At 44.9% G+C, this 21,781-nt stretch overlaps 1 long non-coding RNA gene across 2 annotated transcripts; it reads right to left on the bottom strand.

Annotated features, from left to right (window-relative positions):
* Nucleotides 1-971: 971 nt before the first annotated feature.
* On the bottom strand, nucleotides 972-14,731 carry LOC102548410 (uncharacterized). Of its 2 annotated transcripts, XR_015629606.1 has the most exons (5): nucleotides 14,557-14,731; nucleotides 14,315-14,400; nucleotides 13,303-13,518; nucleotides 10,654-11,399; nucleotides 972-1,054 (listed from the first exon to the last, which is right to left on the bottom strand). It is a non-coding gene; the product is annotated as an uncharacterized LOC102548410 (long non-coding RNA). The 2 variants fall into 2 exon arrangements; XR_015629607.1 differs by lacking the exon at nucleotides 13,303-13,518 and having other exon boundaries at nucleotides 10,654-10,745.
* Nucleotides 14,732-21,781: the final 7,050 nt, after the last annotated feature.

Genomic DNA, 21,781 nt, shown 5'->3' with positions numbered 1-21,781 from the left:
TTAACAATATGAAGATGTACCAAATAGAATTGCAATGTAAAGGAGCTAAATATCATGTACACAATCTTAAAGGCTGCTGAGGGTGTAGCTGGCTCTTGAGGATGGTCAGGAGAGTGCGAGATTTAAGGGCTTGCTATGGTTATCTGTGGGGTGTACTAATTCCCACCTTCCCCCAACAGGCTTTAAGACACTCCATTCCATTTTCTCTTTGGATTTTGCATGAAAAGTTGTGAGCACAAAAGAAGCAAATTGTTGAAAATAAAGGTGAGGGCTTGGAAACCACAAGGGGCAGGGTGTATTTGGTACATCTGGTTGACCCTGAGCTGTTCTTTGGTATTCAGCCTCTTGGATGAAAGCTTTTATCTACCCTAGTCCTTTAATCGCATCTACCTCCCACCATGCAGGGGCAGAGTCTCCCTGAGACAGAGTAGGAGCTGATCCCCTGGAAGCAGCAGAGTAATGTCAACAGAAAACTCTTTCATGCATTCATCCCACTTGAGCAGGAGCTGCTGAGCTCCGCCATGGATGAACCTGACCTTAGACATGGAGCAGGGCAGCAGCTGTCCAAGCAGGAGTGACTAAGCCTGTCTGTGAGATGTGTGCATCCCCTCAAACACTCGAAACAGTACAATTGGTTAGTCACACAGGAACTACATTAGACTTGGCAATCTAAGGTCTACTTCTTCGAGCTCTTTTCTCGAAGCCTTGGAGGAGGGGTGTCTCCCCACTTAGCATAATAGATCTCATTAGATTCTGCAGAAATTCTTGACTTATTCTTTGCGCTGTTTATAAGAACATGATTTTTTTTTTAAGTCAGTCTTGTCTGAAAAGAAAACAGGATATAAGCTTTGATCACTTACCAGTTCAGATTAACACTGAAATGCTGGAGGTCAAATCTGTCAAATGGGGCAGCAGAAAATATCGTTATCTCCAAACAAGGGAAGAGCAGAGGAACAGATTCCACATCCAAATAACACTTAGGAACTGTGTGCTTTACTAAACTGAAAATTCTCCATTCCGAGTCACCGAGTGTTCAAAGCTTCACAGAATAAATCTGTATTAAATGAAAAATAAATCAATTGTCATGGTCGTATAGCCCAGAAAATTTACAGCTGAACTAAGACAGAGAAAGTGACCCCCTCCCTCATCCCCCCTGGCTGCCAGTCTCAGTCCTTCACACCCTCAGATCACGATGACGTGGGTGTATGCAGCAGAGGGTGCATGCACTTTGCTCTTTTTGTTGATTGCTTGTGTGTTTATCAGAAGGACTTTTGTAGCTGGGTGGCAGCCTGGAAACTTTGTGGCTGGATGTCCCCTGACCTCCATCTTCTAGCACAGTTGCCTTTCATTTGAAAATCTCAGCCTTCTATACTCTAGGAACACAAGTAGTTATCTTTTAAAACATGCATTTTTGTTGTTGTTTCTCTCTCTCTCTCTCTCTCTCTCTCTCTCTCTCTCTCTCTCTCTCTGTGTCTGTGTTTGAGAAGGTTTCTTGCTGTCCTCTATAAACCAGACTGGCCTCGAACTAACAGAAATCCATCTGCTTCTGCCTCCAAGTGCTGGGATTAATTAAAACATGTTTTAAGTCATTCCATTTTAATATTGGGACAACACTGCCACCATCCAGATTTCAGTGAGGACAGAAGATAAGCTCTTGTCCTGTGGTTTGGGTTGTAGTGCTTTATTGTGCTAGGTCTCCAATGGTCTTTCTCAGAAATTGAAGGATTTTTTTTCTATCAAGGGTTGCAAGGCGTGTTACAGTAGGACACTGGCTTCAGGCATGTTGTGTTTGACATGGAGTGATATCTTAGGAAAACCCACCTTTCTCTAGTTTTCTTGACTGGGACTTTAGGGGTTTGGTTCTGTGGGTGCTGTTCTAGCTTATAATTAAGTATATAGAACATCTCTGTACCTAGCAGCTCAACTGGTAGCTACCTCTGACTTGTATATTTTGTTGCTTCAAGCCTGGGTCATTCATATGGAACAGAGGTTGAGAGAGTCCAGGGTTCCGGAGGATGGGAGGCACAAGAGCATGGTGACGATTTCTGGTGAACGCTTTCTGAGTGGTAACATGGTGGAATAGAGGAGTAAGAAATGGGTGCCCTCAGAGGAGACACAACCACCCACACACGGATGAGACACAGACCCGATCATAAGCGTTTGGGGAAGGAAGAAAGGGTTGATTTCTCTTATTTCCCATATCTTAGTTCATTAATGAAGGAAATCAGAGCAGGAGCTCAAGCAGGGCAGGAACCTGAAGGCAGGGGTTGGTGTAGAGGCCGTGGAGGAGTGCTGCTTAATTTGCTCCTCATGGCTAGGCAGCTCTGCCTAATTTCTCTCTACTCCCTCTATTTTTCTTCTTCTTTCCTTTTTTTTTTTTTTTAGAATTTGTATTTGACATCTTTCTTTTTTTAAAATTTTATTTGAGATTGTAATATAATCACATCATTTCTTCCTTTGCCCCTCTAAAACCTCCTATCTAAACTTACTGGAGTTTTGTTTTTGTTTTTTTGAAATTCATGGTCTCTTTGTTCACTAGTTGTTGTTACGTGTGTGTGTGTGTGTGTGTGTGTGTGTGTGTGTGAGTGTGTGTGTGTACACACTTCTAAATGCATAACTATAATCTGCTCCGTCTGTATACCATTCGTTGTATGTATGCTTTCAGGCTGACCATTTGGTATTGGATAACCAGTGCTTTCTCCTTACATGGCTAGGACTATTTCTCCCACTCTCAGCATTCCTTAGTTACCTTAGTTCTTTGTGTAGGGGTGAGGTCTTCTGAACCTCTACTGCCTCTTCATCTACCTCAACATATATATTGTTGTCTTTGTTCAGCTTTAGGCAGTCATGTTGGTGAGACTTTACAGGGGTAACTTCTGATGTACCCAGAGGACACAGACTCCCTGTTCTTCTAGCTCTTATAGTCCTTTAGCACTCTCTTCTGCCACAATCCCTGAGCCTTAGGTTATATTCTACATGCATCATCCATTGGGATTGGGCTCCATAACTCCGCATTTTGATTGATTGTGGTTTTCTGGTTGTTGCACAGCGAAGTTTCCTTGCTGTGGGAGTTAAGGGCCATGCTTATCCTCTGGTATAAAGACAAATATTTAGAGTGAAGTTAGGAATTGTGCAGATTTAGTGAAGTAGCAGCTTTAGGTTTTCCTTCAAGATCCGTGACTTCACTCGCTCTGGTGCAGTCACTTCACTTGGATAGCTAAGTCTGAGGTACTGGGTGAGGCTTCCCCTCTGCTCGAGGCTTCCCCTCTGCTCGAGGCTTCCCCTCTGCTCGAGGCTTCCCCTCTGCTCGAGTGGTCTTGACTCCATCTTGAGAGATGTTGGTTACCACCCGGATACGCATGCCACTACTGCACTCTAAGGGTTAGTGTGTCATACTGGTTGTTGTGGTGGTTGGTAGGTATCATGGCTATGTATCTTGATGATTCTTTCCTTGGAAGCCTTGGCAGTGCTTTTAGGGCCTCTGAGCCCTATGTCTGAAGTGCACGATGTCTTCAGCAATAAAGACTGACCTTTCAACTCTGGGTAGCAACCAAGAGCAACAGCACTATCCTGTTGACTTCTGGGAGTCTCTTGGACAACTCTGATCAACAACTCAAAGAAGGGCTTCTCAGGCCTGGTGTTAGGGTTTTTGTTAAATGGTCTTTGGCTCTTGGAAGAAACAGTTAGTCCAGATGGAAATATTTCATTTAATCTGTATACGAATATTTACACACAGACTTATGCATGCTATATTTTTAGGTAGATAGTTAATAATATGATTCCTTGTGACTTTTGCAGACTTCTTTTTTTTTTTTTTTTTTTTTTTTTTTTGGAGCTGAGGACCGAACCCAGGGCCTTGCCATTGCTAGGCAAGCGCTCTACCACTGAGCTAAATCCCCAACCCCTTTTGCAGACTTCTTACTGTTATTTTTCCTCTTCACTCCTTCTTCTGTATTTATCCCTTCCCTCCTCCCTAATTACAGCTCCTTGTTTTTTCTGTTTCTCCCAGTAGGTAACTTGCACTCTGTTCTTTTGCTCCCTCATACCCATACTCTAGAAATGGCCCCTTTTACTTTCGTGGTTTTTACTTCAGGATGTGAGTCCAAATCTGAAGATTTGGAGCTAGAAGCCTGTAATGAGAGATAACTTGCCATATTTGTCTTTCTGGGTTACCTCATTCGATATAACTTTTCTAATTCATTTACCTGCAATTTTCATCTTTCTTTCCAGGTGAATAGTATTCCACAGTGTATAAGGACCACACTTTCATTCTCCACTGTCGGCTGTAGGACATTCAGGTAGGCTCCATCTCCTAAGTGTTGTGAATGGAGCAGCAGTGAACGTGGCTGAACAAGTGTCTGTGGTTTACAATGTCGAGTCCTGTGGGTGGGTGCCAGGGAGTGGATGGAACAGCTAGCTGGCTCATAGGGAAGATTTGCTTTCAGAATTATTCACAGTGGCTCTCTAGGGGGCGCTGGACCAGCTTGGGATCCGTTAACAGTAAGTCATGGGTCCCTTTCTCCCACATCCCTTCCAACATTCATTGCTGATCGTTTTATTGATCTTTGCCGTTCTGACTGAGGTAAGATGAGACATCAAAGTTATTTTGATGTGTATTTTCCTGATTACTATAGACAATGAACAACTTTTGAGATTTTTTTTCTTCTTTTGAGAACTCTCTCTTCAGATCGCAGGCCCATTTTTGTCTCTCTGTCCTTTGAGTTCTTTATATATTTTGGATATTAATTCTCTGTCAGAAGTAGTTGGGAAAAATTCTCTCCCATTCTCTGGGCTTTTTCTTTTTTCTGCCTTCCTTCTTTTCTTTCTTTCCTTCCTCCTTACTTTTCTTTCTTTCCTTTTTTCTTTCTTTTCTTCCTCCTTACTTTTCTTTCTTTCCTTCTTTCCTTCCTTCTTTCCTCCCTTCTTTTCTTTCTTTCTTCTTTCTCTCTCTTTCTTTCTTTCTTTCTTTCTTTCTTTCTTTCTTTCTTTCTTTCTTTCTTTCTTTCTTTCATTTTTAAAGACTGGGTTTCTCCATGTAGCCCTGGCTGTTCTGGAACTTGCTCTGTCTACAGAGCAAGGCTGGCTCAAATTTATGATGATCTACCTGTCACTGCCTCCTGAGTGCTGGGATTAAAGTTGTGTGGCATCACTGCTTGGTATGACTATTTCTTTAGCTGTGAAGAAGCCTTTTAGCTTTATGAAGTCACACTTGCCTATTATTGGCCTTAATTTTTGGGAAAATGTAGTCCTATTCAGAACATTCATTCCTCCACCTAGATGACGGAGGGTACTGCTTTTGTTTTCTTTTAGTAGTTTCAGATTTCACATTTAGGTCTTTGAATCATTCAGAGTTAGTTTTGTGCAAAGCGTTGGGTATGGGACTGTCTTAGTCAGGGTTTCTATTCCTGCCCAAACATGACCAAGAAGCAAGTTGGGGAGGAAAGAGCTTATACTAACACATTGCTGTTCATCACCAAAGGAAGTCAGGACTGGAACTCAAGCAGGTTAGGAGGCAGGAGCTGATACAGAGGCCATGGAGGGATGTTTCTTACTGGCTTGCTTCCCCTGGCTTGCTCTGCTTGCTTTCTTATAGAACCCAGGACTACCAGCCCAGGGATGGAGCCACCCGTAATGGAAAGGACCCTCCTCCCTTGATCACTAGTTGAGAAAAAGCCTTACAGCTGGAGGTATTTCCTCAACTGAAGCTCCTTTCTCCGTAATAACTTCAGTTTGTGTCAACTTGACACACAAAATCAGCCAGTACAGGGATCAATTTCCTTCTTCTGCATGTAGACATCCAGTTTTCCCAGTGCCATTTGTTAAAGATGTGCTCTTTTCTCTGGTTTATGTTTTTGGTATCTTTGTCAATTAAGACAGCAATTTAATATCAATTAAAATTAAAAGGCCGAAGTTATGCACACTTGTGTTTGGGTCTTCAATTTTGTTCCATTGGTCTACATGTTTGTTTTTTATGCAAGTACAATGTTGTTTTTATTATTATTCATCCTGTGTTCTTATACTATACAGGACTACCTGCCTAGGGGTGGCACCACCCACAGTGGACTGGGCCTTCCCACATCAATCACTAATTAAGAAAATGCGTGTCAGATTGGCTCCTAGACCAATCTGGTGGGGAGTATTTTCTCAGTTGATGTTCCTTCTTCTAGCCTGGGTCAAATTGATATAAAAACTAGTCATATACTCTCTTATCATTTTATTATTAGTTTATAGATAACAATGACTATTAGTGAGGTAAAGAAAAAAAGCTAGTTGAAGTGGGAAGAACAAAACAATTACATAACATGCCATAAACATTTGCTGTAATTCAAAACATATACAACATTTCATGGACGCCAATGTACATATTTTTTACATTTACATGAATTTCTCCAGAAATTGACTCTGTGTTGTAATCCCTGTCTGCCAGGCAAAATTCAAGATATAGTTACTATCACCTTTTGGGGGGAATGCAATTTGTTGTCCTGGTGGTAGGATTGGTCCATAGCAAATTCTTAGTTTTCTTTTCTGGTAGTGTTTTGGGTTAAACTCAGGACCTTGCACATCTCGGCAAGAACTTCTCTTCATAGTTATACCTCCCAGCTCTGGACTCCTCATTGCTTTAAGCCACAAGCCATAAGGGCTCTGTAGAAAGACCAGGAGTTCATGAATGATATTGCATCGACACTTCAAGTAAGAGAAAGCAATAGCATCAGAGCCCTTGGGATGATGGGCGGGGGAAGGGAGAGCCTGGAAAGTCCTTCTGGAGTACTGTTAAGAAATGTTAGACAGTACACGAGGGATGAGGGATTCGTGGAGTGAGATTGGGAGGAGAAGAAGGAGGGGGAGCTTTGCCTGGGATGTAAAGTGAATAAATAAATTAATGAAAAAAAATCCACAGGGAATAGAGAGGCAAAGATTAAAACAGACACAGAAGGAACACCCATTCAGAGCCTGCCCCACATGTGGCCCATGCATATACAGCCACCCAATTGGACAGGATGGATGAAGCAGGGAAGTGCAGGCAGACGGGAGCTGGATGTAGATCTCTCCTGAGAGACGCAGCCAGAATACAACAAACACAGAGGCGTATGCCAGCAGCAAACCACTGAACTGAGAGCGGGACCCCCGTTGAAGGAATCAGAGAAAGAACTGGAAGAGCCTGAAGGGGCTCGAGACCCCATATGAACAACAATGCCAAGCAACCAGAGCTTCCAGGGACTAAGCCACTACCTAAAGACTATACATGGATTGACCCTGGACTCTGACCTCATAGGTAGCAATGAATAGCCTAGTAAGATCACCAGTGGAAGGGGAAGCCCTTGGTCCTGCTAAGACTGAACCCCCAGTGAACGTGATTGTTGGGGGGAGGGCGGTAATGGGGGGAGGATGGGGAGGGGAACACCCATAAAGAAGGGGAGGAGGAGGGGTTAGGGGGATGTTGACCCGGAAACCAGGAAAGGGAATAACACTCGAAATGTAAATAAATACTCAAGTTAATAAAAAAAAAAAAAAAAAAAAAAAAAAAACTGGTTCTCAAAAAAAAAAAAAAAAAAAAAATCCAGACTTCCAGATTCTAGAAGGAAAATGATGAGTTGGTCTTTGTATGTTAAGAAGTTTTAGGAAGCCAAGCATGAAGGTCGATGCCTGCGGTTTCAACACTCAGGATGCTGAGGCAGAAGGATTGTGGGGAGTTTGGGCTACAAAGTGAATTCTAGCTTGGGCAGAATAAAGCTTTGTCTAAAAAACAACAACCAAACAACCACCCCCCCCAAACCAAAAAGAATAGCAATGCTAAGCCAATCTTGATGACAGGATTTTCTAGAAGAACCAATAGTCTCTCTCTCTCTCTCTCTCTCTCTCTCTCTCTCTCTCTCTCTGACACACACACACACACACACACACACAAAGTGAGAGAGACAGAGACAGAGGCAGAGACAGAGAGAGATCAAAGGCATTTATTATACTGACTTATACAGTAGGGGCTAGCTAGTTTGGCTGTCTGTACTCTAGAGGGGCAGAGAACCTGGCAGCTGTTCTGTTTGCTAGATGCTTGGCAGTCCCATTCTAGCACCAACACATGGAACTCCCTGGAGAGTTCCTGGTATTGAGTCCACATCAGCAGGCTATAGAGAAGCTGAAATCTAATGGTGGCAGCAGCAATAGGTGCACTTGTTCATGAAGGTGTGAGGGCAACCAGGTAACACTGCTTTTCTGGAGATGTGTGTGTGTGTGTGTGTGTGTGTGTGTGTGTGTGTGTGTGTGTGTCTCAGTAGAAGGTGCCACTGGCTTTGGGATCAGCCCTGTCCCCAGTCTCCCCCCAGTTAATATTCTCTGTGAGTGCACACGTAGACACTCTCGGAAGTGTGTCTCCTAGGTAATTCCAAATCCTATCAAGTTTCAGGAATTATACAAACTCTAAGTGATTAGAAACCTTTGATTATAGTTTTGACTGCAGTTTTATTTGGTCTTGGTATGCATTAAATAGCAGACAGTGTCTCAATGGTTAGTTTAGATTTGATAAAATACAGCAAACATTTTTTTTCCAGTCATTTGATGCAGATCCATTGTCTCCCAGTCCCTCACTCTCTTTCTTGACTCCTGTATAATTCACAATCACATTTTTCTTTTCTAAAAGGTGAGGTAAGACTTAGGAATGGCAAAAGGAGGCAACTTTGGGGACTATTTAGGAAGTAGGGTTGGCTGACATATGGAGGTTGTTGTTTGGATATATGGAGGGACAAAGAGAAGACACCTAGATGACTCTGGCTGCAAAGGTTGACAGACTACCATGCTGGGGCCAATCTGGCTAACCATCTAGCCTTAGTCCTTTTGGCTGTGACAAAATAAAGTGGACCGAGTGGCTTTTAAATCACAAATGCATATCTCACAGCTCCAGAAACTGGGAAGCCTGGGAGCATGGCAGGTTTGGTGGATGGTGAGGGCTGATTTCTTGGTTCCTAGAACTTTCTCACTATACCCTCCTATCATAAAAGGGATCCTTCATGGGGTTCTTCTTCCAGCTCTTGTGATCTAATCACCCGTAAAGGCCCCACGTTTTAAAACTTTCATCAAGGGGTTAGGTTGCAACACATGCATTGAAGGGTTCAGAAACATTCAATCCATGACATGTATGTTTTTATAAAGTTTTATTGGGATGATGCCATGCACAATCATTTATGCATTGTCAATCACTGCTACTGCTTTAATACTGTGACAGTGGAGTTGACTATTGATGACTAGGATATTATGTGGTCCTTTATAGAAAAAGTTTGCCAGCCCTTAAACTAGGAGAGTGGTGGTCTCCCTGGATTAGTATGAAGAGTCTGAAAAGAAGATCAGATTCATAGGGAAGATGATGAGTCTGTTATACTGACTTCTCTTGTGGGCTTATGGGTAGCTATTAGGTCAGGGTTGGTGGAGAAAGCAGACAGGCATCTCCATAAGCAGAATTGTTCTTTAATCAGAACAACCAAAGGACTGCAGTCTCTCCATGGAGGTAGACATTGTGTGCATGTGGCACAGGAGATTGGGGTTTCCAAGGATGGAAAAGGGGGAACTTTGGGGATGGAGGTCTATCCATAGGTCTGTCCTCTTGCAGTCTCAGAGCAGGAGACACCGTCAGGGTTTGGTATCTTTACCAGAAGATTCCACAGGTGTTATCTGTCAAGTTAACTTTCTTTTCTGGAGTTTCTCGGGCCACCTGAGGCCTTTAGGCCATTAAGCCTTCAATAGGTAATCAATGGAGTTGTTTAATGAGAGATCTCTAATTCAATGACATGAAGAATGGTACTAGAGGCAAGACATTTTGAATGGCTTTACAAGGAGTGTTAACACAGACCTTTGATGGCGGCAGGCTAGTTAACTAGTTAGTAGCTTAGGAAAAGCTCATACAAAGAGACATATATTGTGCTGAAAACCAATGCAGGCAATACTTCTGCCTGGAGTACCCAGGAAGTGAGGCAGGTTCATGCCGATATGGAGCATGGGAACTTGGTCTTGCTACCAGCTGCTGTCTTAGCTAGGGTTTTATTGCTGTGAAGAGACACCATGACTACTGTTGGTGTATTTGTTTTATTATTTTATTGGGTTCTTTTACCTACCTCCTTTCCAACCCTTAGTCTACCCTAATTCCTTCCAACTCCCCAACACAGGGTAGGAAAGCAAGATTAGAGGAAAGACAGGGTGTAGACCTCTTTAGACTACTTCCTCCTGATCAGAGACATTGAGTTCCTTGGGGCAAGTCCAGTCTTCGTTGTCAGGATATATCTAACTTCTTTTTGCCTCTTTGCTCATGAACACTTGACAAATTGCAACAACAACAACAACAACAACAACAACAACAACAACAACAACCACGAATAGCAGGGGCAGCAGCGGCCACTTTGGAATGCCCTGGCTCCCCTCAGGGTTCTAGCATTTTTATACCCTCTCCAGAGTCCCAGAATTAAAGTACCTACAACTGGCAAAACTACACCCCTGAACTGCACCAGGCAAATCATAATCACCTGTTCTGAAACAGCCTCTTACCCCACACCGGGGATTAAAACAAAAACATATTCACATAACATAACTAGGTTTCTAGAGATACCAAAATTGACACTACAGACTACAGCAACTCTTGTAAGGGATAACCTGTAGTTGGTGTTGACTTACAGTTTAGAGGTTTAGTCTGTAATTGTCATGGTGGGAAGCATGGCGGCATGCAGGCAGACATCATGCTGGAGAGGTAGCTGAAAGTTCTTCCTCTGGATCCAAAGGCAGTAGGAAGAGAACAGTGAGCCATTAGGCCTGGCTTGAGTTTCTGAGTTCTCAAAGCCCACCCCCTAGTGACACACTTCCTCCAACAAGACCATGTCCATTCCAACAAAGGCCACACCTCCTAATACCACCACTTCCTGTGGACCTATGGGGGCCATTTTTATTCAAACCACCACAGCAGCTATTTAGAACGCTCTCTGCAGATGTCGTGCTTAGGAGAGGTCTCCAGTGAAACCTCATGGTCCTCATGAGGAAAGTTACATCTGAAAATTAGTCTCATTGATCATTCACTCGCCACCCCTTTGAAGATGAAGTCAGGGGCTGTGGTTGAGTGGCTTTTACTTGGAACCTGCAAGAGGGAAAACTGAAAGATTGGTAGAGCGAGATGCTCATGAGAAAGGGCTGTCTTGCCTTGTGGTCCCTTGGAGTGAGGATGTGGGAGTAGATTTATGCATAGCACAAGGTCAGCCATCTCAAGACTCCAGGAGAATTGTAACAGTTGTTTAATGACTCCAGCATCTTCCTTCCTGCCCATCTCAGTCTTATTGCTATAGAAAGTATCAGGAGGATGAGACAGATGGGGGTGCAGGGTGGTCAGGGCTGCTGAATGTCAGTCTCTGTGTAGAAACCGTCTGGGATGCCTGGGGAAGAGAGGCCAATTGGAAAACCCGATAAAATGGCAATTGAAATTCATTAGGCAACGTTGAGTTCTGATCAAACAGAGTAGCATCACCTGCATTGTAAAAAAGCCAGGCCAGCCAGGGAAAAGAAAGCAAAGAGATAAAGAGACCAGCCGTTTGCCCCTTCAGGAGGACTCGCCGGGACACTAGTGCCTCTCCTGAGCCTTTGAGTTTTGTAACTGTCTCTGAAATGAACAATCTGCTCTGTGTGGGATGGAGATCTGCCAACCAGACTTCACCAGTCACCCCAGATAACAGGCTGGGCGTACGAAGCCCTCATCCCTGGGGGGCAGTGTCAGGATGCAGGAAGGGTTGCCGGAGTCCTGTGCAGGGTTAGGATAGAGCAGAGGGTGCTGGGAATTAGCTAGAAATTCCCATTGCCCTGCCTCTGGGAGTGCAGGGCCATCGCAGTGCCCATCAAGTGTGGCAGTAGGCCATTTGTTTCCCTGATGAGGTATCAAAGCCAGTTACAAATATTTGAAATATGAAGGAGATGAGGAGAAAATGAAGCATTTTAAGCGGTGATCTTTGTTAGACAAACTGGCAGCTGTGACCGGCTCTTCAAGGTGACCTTTGCACACAGCTTTGTGAAAGTGTGGAGAAAGTCTGGGGCGTCTGCTAACCCTAGTTCCCATGCATGCATGGAATGTTGGTGGGCAATTACTGAGCGAGGGGAAAGGGATTGAATTATTAATATATGAATTATTAATTATTATAATTGCGTTTGTCATTTATTGAGCACCAGCCATGCACTAGAAGCTGAGCAGACCTTCAGAGTCCCTGCCCAGTGGGGGGTGACTGCGGTAATTACATTTGAAATAGCTTCAGTCACAGGTGCCCAGTAGAACTTGTGGTATATACTAAGTGCGCAGTGGAAAGTCAGCATTTTCTTTTCTTACTGTCTCTAGAAGCTTATATCCTCACACGGCTTTTCTAATTTGTTTATGTAAAGACAAGGGATGCGCTGTTTGTCAAGATAAAAGATGCATCAGGTTATTTAATTAATATTCACCCCATCTTCCTACTAACAATAAGGAACCAAGCCAAGGCATTTGCAATTCTTTTCTACCCTCCTGGCTAGCCAGGAGCACAGAGGTCAGGAAGAGGGTCATACTCGGATGGAGGGGCAAATTCTGTTGTTGGACAGCCGTTTCTGGACTAGCCTGCCATGAGTGAGAATCCTGTCCGGGACACCTTAGCACATGTTACTAGTTAACTCTTTACTCCTCTGTATGCTAAGTCTGAAAGTGATGATTTGGTTTTATCTTGTCTGGTCCTAGGTGGGGCAGCCATGCCTGCAGTCCCAGGATTTAGGAGTCATAGGCAGGAGGACTGCGGTTTCCAGTCCAGTCTGGGCTGTATAGTAAAAGCCAGTCCATTCTGAGCATCACATCGCCTGCCTGAAAACAAAACTAACAAAACACCACCCATAAGTACCTCAATCGCCCTTAGTCAAAGGCACACTTGTAAACACATCTACTGCCTTTAGAGAAGCTAGTAGAGAATTGGACCCGTGAATCCAAGAGGAGAAAAACCAGGTTCAGCCCTGGATTCAAACCTTCTTGGTGGTTTTCCCCGCTTTCCTTCCCTCTATGCCTGAAAAAAAAAAAAACTCCCACGGTTGACAACCATCATTACATTGGATAATTCTCCACTAGGGGGCGCACACCCCTCAGCTAATATCAAAGGCTCGTTTTCAGATTGGGGGCGTAGGGAGTGTGGGGGTGTGGGGGTATGGGAGCATGGGAGCGTGGGGGCGTGGAGGTGAGGGGTTCAGTTTCTGGACAGGGCTGGGAGGTTTTTCACTATCAGTGCCTCCCATATCCAGGACAGCGACCTTCTTTGTTTTGGGGGAGCTGCTTACTTAGGACCTCTGTTCATCGGAGCTCCATCCCGTGACTTATGCTAGGCTGAGACTTGGGCAATTTTCCCGAGGGTTCAGGGAAGCACGTGAACCCAGTGACATCTTGAGCTGGACTCTGCACATCGTTTTGGACTCCTGTTGGAGCAGTAGGTGCTGGAGGGACCAACATCCGTGCTCTTCACTCCCTCGCCTTCTGGATAAGGAGGCTGGACTGTCCTTTGGCCGACATGGGAGAAGGATGGCAAAATGATAATCTTTGGCTAAAGGATGTTCATTTTTGATTTTTCTCCCAACATAGACATTATGTGTTTGCATTAATTGTAAAAATCAGTCTGCTGGGGATGGTGGGCAGTCTCCTGCATAAACATTTACTTGTTTCTTGTTCCTAGAAGGCTGCAGTAAGACATTTTAATTAAACACACACCTTCAGTAAATGAGGTATTTACTTACAGTGGGAGTCATAGTGCGGGGAATATTACTTATAGTATGTCTTTAATGTTACGTACTGTGCATTTCTGGGAGGGCACCGCAATATTTCTAGAGTTTGTATCTTCCAGGAAAAGAACATTCCTAGAATCTTTGTATGTAACTGCTCATGGAAGCTGGGAACATTTATATCGGGGGTTCAGATCTGAACCCTTCTCTAATTCCTTTGCCCCTCACTTCAGTTAGGCTTTAGGAAGCTTAGCTTTCTGTGCGCTGGCACAAGTCCGCCATGTCAGCTTCTTACCAGCAAAGACTCTCCTCATACAGTTGACCACATTCCCATCCACTTTGTAAGTGCTTTGGTGTTCAGAACACACAGACGTTTTATTGAGTTTCCCTGTATTATAGCGTTTCCAGTGGGGGATTAAGAGGCTAATTCCAAGCCATGTGATTACAGGAAGATGTGTGAGGAAAGCAATGAGGATACTATTCTATAAAGTCCTCTGGGCCCACACAAGGGATCCATATGTTTCCATCCCCTAATAGGCAGAGAAAATAAAAAACAAAGAGGCCTAGAGACACACACCTGCATAAGCAGCGAGGCAGAAGTAACCGATAAACACATGCGAGGCGGCTCTCAAACAATCCCATCTGCATTTTATTGAAAGGAACCTTTGAAAAAGAGAGAGAGAGAAAGTACAGTTTACAAGAATCATGGTATAAATTCTGCCACGGTGCCAATTGCTAAAAGCATTGGGGCCTGGGCAGGAGGGAGAGATCCATTCATTCATTGCCCCTAGAAAATAGGCATCCCGGCCAGCCACATACCTCATGCGTCCCGTGGGATTTACACCTCTGACTGACTGATGGCACGGATCACCTTGGAGTGATTGCTTCTATATCGAATGCTCCTTTATGGCGTGTATGCTTTCTCATTGCGACTCAGCTCAATTCCATTCTGCCAGCCTCTTTGGGACACTTTGCATGAGAGATGCGGGAGAGGGTAATGTTGTGTTTGTTGGTTTCTCTGGTGCGGTTCAGGACGGATTTACTCTTCAGCTGGAGGCGCAGGGAAATTCCATCATTCCCACCTCAGGCAAAACCGGAGCCAGCCCCCTCCCCCGCCCCCTGGTAAAGGACCCTGCCGGTTTCTGCTTTCCGAACTGTTATTATTGTCTCAGCACTCCTCAGGGCACACACATCTGTGTGCCTCTACTCCTTCCTCTCCTCTTCCTTCTTCTCCCTGCTATTCCTCCATCTTCCTTTTTTTTTTTTTTATTTTTTTAGTGGGGAAATAGTCCCTCACAGGATGTTTGTTCTTGGAGAGGCTGGCACTAGTGCTCTGGGCAGTGAGATTCAAGTTTTTTTTTTTTTTTTTTTTTTTTTTTAAATTTCTGTATCTCCTCCTTTTATCCCTTCTAGAACTGTCCAGCTTTTCAGACTCTCTCTCTCTCTCTCTCTCTCTCTCTCTCTCTCTCTCTCTCTCTCTCTCTCTCCCTCTCTCTTTCCCTCTCCCTCTCTCTCTCCCATTAAATTACTGTTTGTGTGTATGTACGTGTGCCGCAGCCTTCATGTGGAGGTCAGAGGGCAACTTCCACCTTGTATGCCAGGGGATCGAACTCGGGTCTTCAGGTTTGGTGACAAGCACCTTTACTTGCCGAGCCGTCTCCTGTCCCCTCTCAGGGTTTTTTGTTTATACGTGCAGTTGTGTGTTGAGTTCAGTCCTGGGACTGTGCCCGTGTCATCCAGGACCTCTTAGGTAAACGCTCGGGTTATCTGAACTGACTACGATGGGTAGGAGAGCTGAGAACAGCGTTTGAGGCTGCTCCAGGGTTTCGCCTACACAAACGCCATCCACCAAACAAAAGCACAGGCCAGGCCCTGGTGCTCCTGGTGACACACACTAGGTGGCATTGCAGGCCCACATACTGAAGGGAGGAGAAGAGGTCAGGTTGCCTTCCCTGCACCTCACAGCTGGCAAGCCAGGTCTGCGAGTCTCAGGGGTGCCTTGTTTCCACACCCCAGTCCCTTTTTTTTCAGATCCCTGCCTTTTGGACCTGTCAGGGGTTGTCTCAGGATGATGGAGGGCATAGACTGGGATGGCAAGAAAGATTTCAAGAAATGGTAGTTGTGCCTCTTCAGTTCAAAAGCAGGGTAGTGGGAAACACTTCTCAGTTCTGACCCATTTGGAGGAGACTCTCTACAAACTGAAAACTATGAATGAACAAGCAAACGAACAAAATAAATCCAACAGCTTGCTCCGGGGAGGGCGGTTAGAGAAGGACAGGCATGAATGGGGCTCATATTTGAGGTCGGGGTCTGAGTTCATCTTCTTACAGCAACTGGACAGGAGGCTTCACCTCCTAACCAGAGTTTCCGTCTCTGTAAATGGGCGGGTAATGAGTACAAACCCAAACCAGTGTCTATGACGTCTCCCCATCTCTGCCTTCATTTACAGGCTGTCACTCTCTCCCACCTTTGTGAGTTTTGTTAAACATTGGCGTTTCCTAGGCTCAAGACCCATCACCTCTCCTGTGGAAGCTGCTCTAAACATTCTCACGAGCTCTCCCTCAGCTGGATCAACTTCTTGGAGGCTCTGTTTTGGGTCCTGAGTCTGGGACTCTGGGGACACACGTCCACACAGACCTCCCCAGGGTATTGTGGACTCAGCATACTCCAGCCAGACTTGGCATTCACTGCCTTCTCTATTCTGTGCTTCAGATATTCCTGAGGCCCTGGGATCAATACAGGCCTGTTTCCCTTCACTCCCTGTGGGCTCAGAGGTCCTGAAGAACTTGGTTTTTCGTAACCATCTCCTACATTCCTGTGGCCACCCAGGTGTGGTTTCCACACCTCCAACCTTTCAGCCTCTGCCATACTTCTAGCCCCTCCACAACTGGAGTCACAAAGAATTTTCTAGAATGTGGATCTGCCAGTGTCACTGCTTTTAGAACCTGTTGTAATTTTGGTGATAAAAGCCAAACTCCTTGCCTTGGGTGAAGAGTCTGTTATCTCGAACTCTTGTGACAGAGTCCCTTGTTCCTCTAAACAAGAACCTGGATCCTCTGCTGAGTTCAGCCATTCTTGATGCTCAGGCATTAGGATGTGAGGCTCTTCGCCATGCTGCCCGTCACACCACATGGTTATTTCCTCGGTTGTCTCCTGATGTGTTTGTTGTTGGTCTTCCTGCAGAGGTGAGAGTTCCCAAGCCTCTCCCCTCTGGAGCCAGTACAGTGCCTGACACACATTATGAGCTTCTGGGGTGTCAATTAAAAGCACCATGAATGAACGGCCACCAGAGAGAGACACTGTGAATGGGAACACGCTGGTGCTAGGTAGAATACCCAGTGTGGCAATGGAGAGACCTGGAGCCTGCCCTCAAGGGAAACACATCTGACAACCGTTCCAACACGTAATGAACCATGGACACAGGGATCCTTCAGGCTGAAGGCAGGTCATGTTACAGCTTCCATATTTACCTCTGCTCAGCTCATTTCATGCCTGGAAACCACTGAGAAGGTCTTTTTGTTTCTCTTGGATCAGTCTTGGTCTCAAAGGACACTGATGCCTTCACCAACTAGCTGACGGCAGAAGAGAGCATTCAGAGAGGGAAGGAAGGAGTTTAGACTTCTTAAATATTTTGAATTTGGGGTCGGCTGGGAGACGTGGAGAGAACCAGACCTACAGGTGACTTTTCTGTGCAGCCAGGGCAGAAGGAGGAAAGGTGCAGGGAAGTGTATGTGATATGGGCCACGTGACGACCATATGTGGGAATAGCTTGTTCCTTCAGAGGAGATGTGAGGCAAAATTATACAAGAGGGCTAAAAGGTTGTCATACTCCACAAGTACACACAGAGCACAGAGACCTCATGTTTACAGGAAGTAAATGTGACTTCTTGGTGGCAAGAAACACAAGAATTCTACAGAATTCTCCTGTTGCTCCCTGGGTGCTCAAGGCCTCCATCACATTCCAGTAGAACAGTTTGGAGTTGATTTTCTGGTACATCTCCCAGGTGACATGGTGTCATCTATAGCTCAAGGCTTTTCCTTATGATCAGCTTCATTTAATCATAGTCAAGGGTCCCCTAGTTCATCAAGATCAATACCCTGACAGGATGCAATCCATCAGCTCAGGCAGCCAGCCAAGAGGTGGGCTTGGAGCATCATGATGCCTCTGGCTTCCCTGTGAGCTTTACAACGCTGGTGAGGAGGCCGGTGCATCTGCAGATGGTACCTGTCTCAGGTCATAGGGGCCCCCTGGCTCACCTAAGTCCTTCCTGCTTCTGTACGTTGAGTGAGAGTCACAAAGGGTTCTTGGGGAAAGTAGTGTTGCTACCCCCAGGCAGAGATCTTCCTGGAGAGTCTTTTTTTCTCCTGTAGATAGTTCCATGGGTCTAATGTAATGGAGTTTTGGACTTTTTCCATTAGGGAAGAGTGTTATGAACAGGGCAACTGACAGTTTCAGAAGACGCAGAGCATCCCGATGGGTGGATCACAGGGAAGGGAGCTCTCTGAACTCAAGTACTTTGCTCTCTGGAAACACCAGACAGGACCCTCTCCCCTTTTCTCTTTTCCTTCTTTAAAAGACACAATCTCACTAACTTGCCTGAACAATTGTTAGAACATTCCTAAGTACCAGAGTCCTTTAGAGACCCCTCCAGATTTAGGTTCTTCTCAGACCTCACCTGAAAGCGTTCTCCTTAAACCTCATTTTTGGGAGGACAGAGTCTCACTATGTAGTCCTGTCTTGCCAGGAACTTGCTACATAGACCACACTGACCTCAAAGCCAAGGGTATCAGCCTTCCTCTGCCTTCCACGCCTTATGGTTACAGGTAAGAGTTTTCTTTAGTCTTCTCATAAGCTTCATTGTCGAATCCAGTAGAGAGAAAGCTTTAGGGATGTTGCTTTTATTTGTGGCCTAAACAGTGACTTGGAAGTAGACTGCCTTAGCTCTCCCTGTCCCCTTCTTTTTTTTGTGGATCCAGGCCTTGTACATGCTAGGCAAGTGTAACCACAGAGTCACATCCCTAGTCTTGCATTCTTCCCTTTATAGCTGTGTGGTCTTGACCCACTGGATTAATGTCCCCGAGAGTCCGAGTTCCTCATCTGTCATATGTGACATTACCATGTGGTTGTGTGGTTACCATGTGATTTCATCAGGTGGTTGCATGTATTCAGTGTGCTGCAGCATTGCAGATAACATGCTTAGCGGTGCTATTTTATTTACTCCATGTAAATTAGTCATAATAGAGAGAACAGAGAGGCATCTGCCTGTGTTCTGTGACTGAGCCTATTGCAGTGGTGAGAAACACACCCTCTCACCCCTCTACCCTTTGCACAGAAGAGGACTCATCAAGGCTATGCTAATGGGAGAGGTAACTCTGGGTCTGGTGCTTAGTGACACTTCACTTGGAGAACTAAGGAACGGCTCTATGGTTAACTGCGTGTTCTTTTCCATTCACACCTGGTAGAGGCTGAACAGTGGTGGGGAAGCATCATTATGTTATAGACTCTGCTGAGGGCTTCACAACTTGCAATCTGGGTATATGTGTCTGGTGATAGGGGGAGCTGGCAGGAGACTAAACAGAGTGGTGGCTCCTGTCAGTCCCCTGGCAAGGTCTCCTGGGCTCTCCTTTGCAGGTTCTGTGAGGTACTATGTCATGTGGAGAAGTGAGTTGGTAGCTTGGTACTTCTGCCCCTTTGCTTTCTTTTGTCTCTAACAAGGCTCCATTTGTTTTATTTCTCTATGCGATCAGCTGAACTACTTCACAGAACCTTTCTGCTCCTTATAATACAACTTCTTTCATGGACTCTATGGAGTACTAAAATCGAAAGGGACCTTCAAAACAAGGATCCTGGGATCCCGGGTCTTGATCCTTTGGCTGGGTGCACAGAGGTGCACAGAGAAAAGAGTTGGGTTTTCTCTCTCTGTCACACCTACATGGTGAATTCTGGCCTTCCCAGAACTGATTTGCTTCCTTTCTAACTCAGATCTCTTGTCAGACAACCTTCTCCTAAAAGTCTGTTCTAGACTCATCTTTGTGAATTCTTTAAGAAGACTCACACATGCCTGGAAGGCTGGGCTCAGATGCCAGTGTGATTTTAGGGTTCTTTAATGCGCAGGCACAGCATCCCCTTTACCGGAATAACACTAACATTCACTCACTAAGGGGCTGGCCTTGCCATGTCAGACTTCCTCAATGTTAAAAATAGAAAGTTGATAGTAAGTTTTATGCACTGAACTCCATTGTTTCTTTCTCTCTGTGAGTGTATCTTGGTCCTTTCTCAGCCAAGCTTTTGAGGTCACAGATCCACAGCTTCAGAGTGGCGGGTCACCTGACTGCTCCCTAACTGGATCCCTTTCCGTACCCCACAGCCAGGAGCCACCCAGCTGTTCTCCAGGTTCTTCTTTGTCACTTCCCACTGTGCTGTGTTCTCACCAAGAGCCTCTTGTGTCTGCTCCCAATTCTTTTGCTGCACTGGCATGTTATTTCAAGGATACTGTTTAAATAAACATCACATATACAGGCATGTGAAAAAGTGAATGATTTTAATATTGTGAAAATTAAGTTCAGTGTTTTGGAAACGTTTTCTATTGATTCAAGTGTGAATGATATACTCGGGAGAAATTACTTCTAAAAAGTGAACCGCAGGAAGGCTCGGTGCTCAGAATGTTTACATGGGAATTTTTAACTTCCTGTCCTGCTTTTGAAAAACACATCGAGAAATCATGGGAGATGTGTTATGGGTGTGGCTTATAAAGGAAACATTCACAGACCCTGTACCAGTGGATCCAATACAAGACCCTACAAGAAAGTGATTAGTGTAACTTCTTTGAGTTTTAAGTCTGTAGAATGCGGAAGTGTTTTCTCTCTAAGATGTGGTACTTGGCCCAGTGGCATTTGCCTTGCTTGGGTATCAGAAAGACTGAATTAGAATCTGTATACGAGGGACTGACTGGAAGAGCGCCTGCCTTGCGTGAACAAAGTCCTGGCTCCGTAGCACTGCTGCGAGCAAGTAATAGAGCAGGCGAGTTGTCTGACCAATCCCCCACACGGTTTGTGTGCACAGTGAAGTTTGCAACAATCTGGCCTAACCTGCCTGTTATTATGCTTTGAATAGAATGTTCCCCACAGGCTCACGAGCACGTGGTCCCCACATGGTAGCACTGTCTTGGTAGGTGGTAGAAACTTTAGCTGGAAAGAAGTGAGTTCCTGGGGTTGTGACTTTAAAGATTATTTTTGTCCTCCATACTTTCTTCTCTCTGATTCTTGTCCACCATGAGGTGAGCAGCCTCTGTCACGTGTGCCTACTACTGCGATGGTTCTGTCTCACCCTGGGGCTCACAATGAACAGAACCACAGCCTATGGGTGGAGAGCTCTGAAACCTGAGGTTGAAACAAGTCATTCTTGCCTTTAACTTGTTTTTTTGGGATATTTGGTGCCTTGATGATGAAACTACACAATACAGGTATCATTAAAAGTTCTAAGTTCACAGGAAAACCAAGCAGAAAGGATGGAAGTGCTCAGCTGTTCCTATAGGTCCTATCCACTGCCAATAACGTGTATCAGAGTAGTGTGTTTGGTATGGTTGGTGAACTGATGTGCAAAGCCGTCAGTTGACGTGGTGTTCTTTCTTGTTTTTTGTTTTTTGTTTTTTTTGCATGATACTGTAATTTTGTAATTTCACTGTAATTTTGACACATTTACAATGCCAGGTATCTTCTATTATAGCACCACATGAGATGGTTTGATGTTCTAATATCCTTTATGTAATTAATCCCTCCCTGTCCCATAGGTATCTTGGCTTGTTGTAATGTTGTAATCTTAGCTTGGTTTTCAGAGTAGCTCACCATCTTCTATGGCATCAGGTAAATAGCTTCTGCCACCTGTGTACCCTTAGGTGCAGAAAGAGTTAAAGAGGAGGCAATAAAGAAGGGGTCAATGAAGACCCACTGGTTGGAAGAAGAATGGATCCTCTAAACACACCCATGTATCAGTTCCTGAAATCCATGTCTGTTGATGTTATAGAAAAATGTGGAAGTGAGGTTA

This window comes from Rattus norvegicus, chromosome 9 (genome assembly GCF_021556685.1).
Source record: "Rattus norvegicus strain SHRSP/BbbUtx chromosome 9, alternate assembly SHRSP_T2T, whole genome shotgun sequence".
Classification (NCBI taxonomy): Eukaryota; Metazoa; Chordata; class Mammalia; order Rodentia; family Muridae; genus Rattus; species Rattus norvegicus.
This window is presented reverse-complemented; position numbering and strand designations above follow the sequence as displayed.